This window comes from Lactuca serriola, chromosome 3, assembly GCF_051521515.1.
Source record: "Lactuca serriola cultivar US96UC23 chromosome 3, Lser_US96UC23_V15, whole genome shotgun sequence".
NCBI classification, from domain to species: Eukaryota; Viridiplantae; Streptophyta; class Magnoliopsida; order Asterales; family Asteraceae; genus Lactuca; species Lactuca serriola.
In genome coordinates, this window is record NC_136410.1 from 151747847 (window position 1) to 151756100 (window position 8254).

The following is an 8254-nucleotide window of genomic DNA, read 5'->3' on the forward strand; positions in this document are numbered from 1 at the left end:
TAACTTTCGCATACGAGTTCCGTTTTTGTCTGTCTTTTTACCGTTGAGTTCCTATTAATGAGATATTCAACTCTCATTTAGACCTCGTTGGCTAATTCTCATTCTATCTCGGATTTACAAAACTGTATCGAATTCGCCGCGCTCGAAAAGTAGGGACTAAGCTTCGTCTATATCTTTCGCATACGAGCTCTATTATCGACGTTCTTTATATCCACGCGTTGGTATTTACGAGTACTATAACTTTCATTTAGATCCCGTCGGCTAAAAATCGACCGATCTAAAATTCAGATTTCGGGCTGTGCACTACTATGCTAAATCTTAGAAAAATCATAACTTCCTCATACGAAGTCAGATTTGGGCGTTCTTTTTATCGATGTTCTTAGTTTAACATATTCTATGACTTTCGTTTAGATCGCTAAGGCTAAATCTCGCTCTATCGTAAATTCACTATTTACGCTTCCCGGTATCGTGCCGGTTCCGTCGCGAAACTTCAACGGGTCATAACTTCTTCGTTATAACTCGGATTTCGGCGTTCTTTATATGTACAAAAACCTTGTAACATACTCTACAACTTGGTTAAGATTAATTATTCTAAATAATCTTTTGTTGAAAAGTCGTTTTTGACCCCTATTGCCTCTAATTTGACTAGCCCGGATTTGCGGGCGTTACAATTATCTCCCCCTTAGGATGATTACGACCCAGAATCATCAACGAAACAAGGTCGTATAATGACTCCATGCGTCATCTATTCATCCTAGGTAATAATTATAACTTCTACATTCCTTCAATTCTATCTCTTAAACTTATTGACTGTAAGAGTACTCGATCGTGCACCTGCTCTCTACCTCATGTTAGACTCCAAATTATGACCTTCAAGTCACAATCTCGATTCTTGCTGGATACGGACTTGAGATAAGTTCTTTTATTACTACTATAGATCGATGTGTCATATTCTAATGACCTATCATCGTATGTTGCAACACTTAGACTTAGGTCTCTTAGAGTTAAATTCTAAAACAGACTATGCCTTCCTTCATGTTCTAATGTGATATAATCACACTTTAACATTAGGCATTTCTAGCCACCAACTTCTTTAACAACGAGTGTGATACTTCTATTGATCGCTTTGATTTCAACCGTTTGGTTTAAGTCGGACGCTACATCAAACTTGGTTCTCTGAACCACACAACATACTCATCGTAGTCGGACTCGATTCGATATGACCACTAGGGTCGGAATATCAACAATCTTCTTAGTCATTACCGAAACGATGGTAACAACACACTTGAATAAAACGAAATCAATTACTAGCTTCTTGGTAACCTTGTGACTTTCCCTGATCCAAGTGTGAGTCCTGTGCTTCCGGTAGTATAGGCCTCTACTACCATTCACACCTACTCATACTCGTCCCAAGTATTGTCTCGCAGTTTCCCAAGTCACCATGCAGCAAATCACACAATCATTCGACACATCAGATAACAAAATGAAGGTTTTATATTAATTCTTGAAACGATTACATAGGTGTTCAAGTTCACCCTAGACTATGCCTCTACTAGGCTACATCATAAAATACTATGGCTACTACATAACTTGCTCTTCTGATATGAAGTCCTCATCCGTGATTCCTCGCACGGTTTTCTGCTTCGTCGAGGATCATGTGAAATGCCCTTGGCCTTGGTGGCGTTTCTGGTCTTACTGCTTTATTTTTCTTTGGGCAGTCTCTGGACATATGCCCCTTGCCTCCACATCCGTAGCATACTTTATCATCATGTGTGCAGTCTTTGGAATAGTGGCCAGTCCTCCCACACTTGTAACAAGTCACTTCTTCATTGCACTTCCCACCATGCTTCTTCTTGCATCTATCACACCATCTTGCTTCACCTCCATCTGCTCCTCCAAGTTTTGAGAATTTTCTTTCCTTGTTCGACCTCGAAGATCCCTCAAACTTTCGCTTCTCTCCTGCCTTATCTTTTTCTAGACCCTTTTCTCTTATCTGGGCCTCTACGTTCTTAGCTGCCCTAACAGCTGCTTTCAAGGTAGTTGCCATTTTGACCATTGGGCCAAAGTCAGTGGGCAGTCCGTTAGCAAACCTATCAATCTTGGAGAGTTCAGTAGGCACCAAGTAGGGGAATAGCTTCATCCTCTCAGTGAATGCGGTGGCATACTCATCAACACTCATCTTCCCTTTCTTCAGGTTCTGAAACTCGTTGTTTAGGTCTATCAGATCTACCTCTGAGCAGTACTGCATTTTCAACTGTTCCAAAAACTCTTCCCACGACATCCTTAAGGCTTCTCCTCGTGGCATCGTATCTGCCAATAGCTTCCACCAGCTCAAGACTCCAGTTTTCAGTTGTCTTACAGCGAAGACAGTCTTCTGTTTCTCGTTACAGCTGCAGCTCTCAAACACCATCTCCATCTCAGAGATCTAATCCATAATCTCAACCGGCTTCGGGCTTCCTGAGAGACTTGGGGGTTTCGCACCCAAGAAATTCTTGTACATCCGCCCATCCTTGTTGTTTCTCCCTTCTGGGCCATCCCTTTGCTCACCTTGAGTCCCAACTTGACTCACTTGGCGGCTGTAGTTCCCTTCCTCAGATTGCTCGGGAATCAGTTCGGGTTGCTCAATGGGCATAGTAGGTCCGTCCCTATTCAACATACGTCTCATTTCTTCCCTTTGTTCAGCCAACATAGCCCGAATCATGGCTTGAACTCCAACCATGGTGACTGGCTCAGGCGCAACTTTTTCTACAACAGGTATTTGCTGAACCACTGGGGGTTGGTTCCTGTTCCCATTTGCGTTTACGTTTCCGCTACGGGTCCTTACCATCTCGATCTATACACCGAATAAGGTGAATTTAGACCTTTACTTGACGTTTAAATCATCCTTATCACTCCGAAACGTTTACATGCTAGTTCTAATACCGTAGTCATACGTTTAGAATCCTAAACACATAAGGTTTCCAGATCCGGTCGGCAACAGACCATAGATCCGAACAATTAACAACATATCATGCACAAAGCATTTAGCACATAAAAGCATTTTAGGCACAATTCCTAAAATAAGCTAGTGCTCACACCTCATAATCATCGCTTAGCATTCTAAGTTTATGTCTAGAAATAAATCCATATTCCTAGTTCGCTTAAACTAATGCTCTGATACCAACTGTGACATCCCCAAAATCACGGCCAGAAAAGACCGATTTTGTTTATGCTTTATAAAAATCAGAGTACTTCATTTTATAAAAAGGTTGCGGAATTTGTTCCCAGAAAAACATGGTAAATACGTTATTAAAACATTTTTGAAGAAACGTATTTATTTTATTTTAAAATGTTTGGGATGTCATCGTTAATACCGAAACATAAGCATAAACAGAACTTACAATGATTTACACTAGTGATCTACATCTCTTTTAAATCTCTCAGTGTAATGTCACTTCACTTCGTCACCTGTGATATACATAAACTGAGTGGGTCAGGTTGGGAAACCTGGTGAGTACTTAGGGTTTTCAACCCACAATAATATAATTATTATGTTCAATCAAACAATCAACCCAATTACCCATCCCCATTATCTTCTTTACTCTTTAAGGATTTAACCTAAGAGTCATCTATCCTGCATTCGTTTATTCCGAAGTCCCTTACTTCCAGGGTTATGGGACTGGCACTAAATCCATAGCTGCCAATGTTCGTTCATAAAGCACTAATTCCATAGCTGCTATAGTCTATTCATCGGGTACTAAATCCATAGCTACCAGTCTTTATCTAATAGGTACTAAGTCCATAGCTACCAATGTTCAACAGGTACTAAGTCCATAGCTACCAATTCCTACAGGTACTAAATCCTTAGCTACCAGCGTCTAACTAATAGGTACTAAGTCCATAGCTACCAATTCCCAACAGGTACTAAATCCATAGCTACCAACGTCTAAAAGGTACTAAGTCCATAGCTACCGGTGTTTGTCCCATAGGCACTAAGTCTATAGCTGCCAATGTATACTCACGTCATCTTCTATCTCTCATCATTCATCTACCATCTCATACCCAACATTTTCGTATATATAAGATACGTATACAGTTTAAGTCCTTTAAAACATGTATAAAACGTTCAACCAGCATAGACAGCAAGTATTCAGATAATATGCACACATAGCACGTAGTTTATATAAAATACTTCATATCTATGTGTAAGATGAAAGGGACCATGCACTCACTTGAAAGGTGGTGAGTCGGCACTCGGACAGCACTTCGTTACTCTTAAAACAATTATCCCTTGACGAAACCTAGTATCATTACCACTAGAGTTTAGTCTAACGCTTGACGAGACTAATTTAATAGTCTAGCTATTATTACTATTATATAAGCGTTAAATAACACTCAATATAACTCATAATAATAGCCTAAATAATTATTTTAAGGTCCTAACAATGTTACTATAATTAAGTAAAATCTATATTAAATATACTATAGGCGTAGCTCACTTACAGCGGGTTTTTATTAAAAACCGGGCTTCGCTGGAGCAGCGTTTCCGAGCCGAAAGCTTTTCTTCTCGGAGCCGTCGGGCGCTCCGGGGCTCTCTTCTCGTGCTAGGGAGGTTCCGTAGACTTGGGAGGGGTTTAGGGAGGTTAGAGAGAAGTTAGAGAGAGAAAGAAAGGCTTATGGTGTGAAGAAAATATGAGGAGTTCACCCTTGTATTTATAGGAAGTGTATAGTAAAGTAGTCTCCAAGCTTCGTCCGTAACTTTTGCATACGAGCTCCGTTTTTGTCTGTCTTTTTACTGTTGGGTTCCTATTAATGAGATCTTCAACTTTCATTTAGACCTCGTTAGCTAATTCTCATTCTATCTCGGATTTACAAAACTGTATCGAAGTCGCCGCGCTCGAAAAGTAGAGACTAAGCTTCGTCCATAACTTTCGCATACGAGTTCCGTTTTTGTCTGTCTTTTTATCGTTGAGTTCCTATTAATGAGATATTCAACTCTCATTTAGACCTCGTTGGCTAATTCTCATTCTATCTCGGATTTACAAAACTGTATCGAATTCGCCGCGCTCGAAAAGTAGGGACTAAGCTTCGTCCATATCTTTCGCATACGAGCTCTATTATCGACGTTCTTTATATCCACGCGTTAGTATTTACGAGTACTATAACTTTCATTTAGATCCTTCGGCTAAAAATCGACCGATCTAAAATTCAGATTTCGGGCTGTGCACTACTATGCTAAATCTTAGAAAAATCATAACTTCCTCATACGAAGTCAGATTTGGGCGTTCTTTTTATCAATGTTCTTAGTTTAACATATTCTACGACTTTCGTTTAGATCGCTAAGGCTAAATCTCGCTCTATCGTAAATTCACTATTTACGCTTCCCGGTATCGTGCCGGTTCCGTCGCGAAACTTCAACGGGTCATAACTTCTTCGTTATAACTCGGATTTCGGCGTTCTTTATATGTACGAAAACCTTGTAACATACTCTACAACTTGGTTAAGATTATTTATTCTAAATAATCTTTTGTCGAAAAGTCGTTTTTGACCCTTATTGCCTCTAATTTGACTAGCCCGGATTTGCGGGCGTTACAGTCCATAAGTCCTCCTAGACTCACGTGATGAGGTATATGCACTCACGTCGTGATTTCTATCTGATCAAATATTCACTTAATAAATTCAATTTTTTATTAACTATAAATCTTAATTAATTACCATTTAATTCATGTACCCCACAATTAATGTTTTTTTTACCATTCATAATATTACTTATATGATGAGACGATTGATTTTCCTAAAAACTAGAATTCAAAAACTAAAAGGAAAATAAAATTCAAACCGGGCTCGGGTTGCTTCCCGAGAAGCGCTTCTTTTTGATGGAGTCATGAGTCAGACCCTATGCCTCCTTAAGTTGAGCTGGCTGAAGAGTCTGTCACCAGCTGAACCTTTTGCTCCTTCCATCGCTTTTTGTAACCCTGAACTCGTCGTTTATACGCCTTCTTTCGAACTCTCCTTTTTAGCTTTCACCTCATCCATATCGAGGTTTTGTTTGGTCCCTTTATTTTCCAATTTTCTTCATTCTTTTTAAGCTCCATGGGGATCTTCTCTTCTCTCACAACTAGAATCGTCTCCTTAGAAGTAACCTCGTCTTCATTACTTGATAAATCGTTGATTTCCTTGCTTACCCAAGAAGTTTGTTTTATATAGGCAAATACCTCAACTAAAAATAGGGTGGATGCTCTTGGTTTTGTTCGTTTGACTTGTTGAATTGTTTTTAATTCTTCTTCCATTAACTTCTCCAACTCTCCAAGTTCATCTTCTTCATCAATACTGAAAACCTAACCTCAAACATCATTACCTTGGAAACCATCTTCTATTCCAAAAGTTTCATTTTCATCTCCAACTCTCAAAGTGAGCTTGCACTCACGAATATTAACGAAGGCAACAGTAGTATTTAGTAAAGGCCGACCAAGAATAATCGTAACATCGAGATATTCTTTCATATCTAAAACCACAAAATCAATTCGAAAAACGAATTTCCTAATTTTCACTAGAATATCTTCTACAATGCCCCGAGGTTATGTCACTGAACGGTTTGCCATGTGAATTACCATTTTTGTAGCCTTCAACTTTTGAATATTCAGCTTCTGATAAAATGAATAAGGCATCAAATTTATGGTAGCCCCATAATCGGCTAAAGCATAAGTCTTCATATTATTCCCAAACTTACATGGAAGAGTGAGGCGTCCAACATCTCCCATCTTCTTAGGTAACTCCCCCATCCCTACTTTTGAACTTTTCTCACTTAAAATAACCTTGGAAATTTTCTTCAATTGTTGTCAAGCGTCTATCAAATCTTGTAGGAACTTCATGTACTCAGGAATTTTTGATAACGACTCAATAAAAGGAGTATTTATTGGAATACCCTTTACTTGGTTTATAAACTCCTAATGTTCCCTTTCCAGTGGACTAATATTAGCTCGGGACGGAAACGGTAAAGGCAGAGGGTAAGCCGAAACACTTTCAGAAGTTTTCTGTTCAGACCGGTCCCACATTGTAAGCATAGCGGGTTCACGTCGTGAGTTCGGTGTTTCAACAACATTTTTATTTTCGAGCTTTGACTTCTTCGACTTTGGTTCGAGTTGCTTTGGCTCCACTTCTAAGGCTTCTAGGAACTCAAAAATAGCATCTTCTTCAGTATCGATCAACATGACATGGGATTGAGTCTTTTTTTTTCGGTAAATTGTAGAGAAATTTTTTCATTAACCAAAGTTGTTAGTTGACCGACTTGGGCTTCGAGATTGTGTATCAATGCTTGACGATTTCTTAAAGATGCTTGTTGGTCAATCATCATTCCTTAATGTTGTTTCATCATTACTTGTTGTTCTTTTATCATTATTCTTTGATCCTTAAGTGTTGCATCAGTATCATCATGCCTTTTCTCAGAAGATTCCATAAAACGAACTAGCATGTTTTCCATGTCAACTTTCTTCTCAGTTGGTGGTTGCTCTTTTTGGTGGAAGCCTCGGCCTGTCTACCTATATTTCTCCTCCTTCTACTTCTTGTATTCATCATATGGCAGCCACTCCTCCTTTGGTTTCCTCCAGTCTTCATCATATTTATCCCCACTCGATAAGCAAACTTGAGCTCTTTTATTCCCATATTCATCCAAGTGGAAATCTTTAGTCAACTGTGGACCATTGCACCTTTCACAACCAACTCTTATAGCATGTATTGACTGGTCCATCTTGGTCATCCTCCTATCCATAGTGTTGAGCATTGATAGCACAGCAGCCATGTCTTCAGATGTTCCTACCCCAATTCCTTTAATGCCTTCATAACTTGGATTGTGGTACTCACGAGAATGCCTTTGTAACTTGTACTTGAGTATCAAGGAGCTGTCTTATCATGACATTGACCCCATCATAGAATATCAATACTTCTTGTTGATTGTTAAGGTCATGTTGTGGACAATTCCTTAACAAACCTTTGTAGTATTCCCATGCCTCATAAAGTGACTCACCCGGATTATGCTCAAAATTGGCTATTGCCTTCTTGAGTTTAACTATCTTGGAAGGTGGGCATAATTGTTCTAGATAATGCACACGCATCTGAGCCCAAGTACTGATTGCACCAAGTGGTAGTGCCTTCAGCCAGTCTTTTGCAGCTCCTTTAAAAGTGACTGATAGCATCCTTAGCAAATCTGTCTCTCTAGGAACATTATGGGCATTGAAATAATCTGCAATGTGATTGACCTCATCTAGATGCTTAAAAG

The 8254-nt window shown here is 39.3% G+C and overlaps 1 non-coding gene across 1 annotated transcript; it reads left to right on the plus strand.

Annotated features, from left to right (window-relative positions):
• Positions 1-7935: 7935 nt before the first annotated feature.
• On the plus strand, positions 7936-8042 carry LOC145096661 (small nucleolar RNA R71). The gene has a single exon (XR_013704033.1). It is a non-coding gene; the product is annotated as a small nucleolar RNA R71 (small nucleolar RNA).
• Positions 8043-8254: the final 212 nt, after the last annotated feature.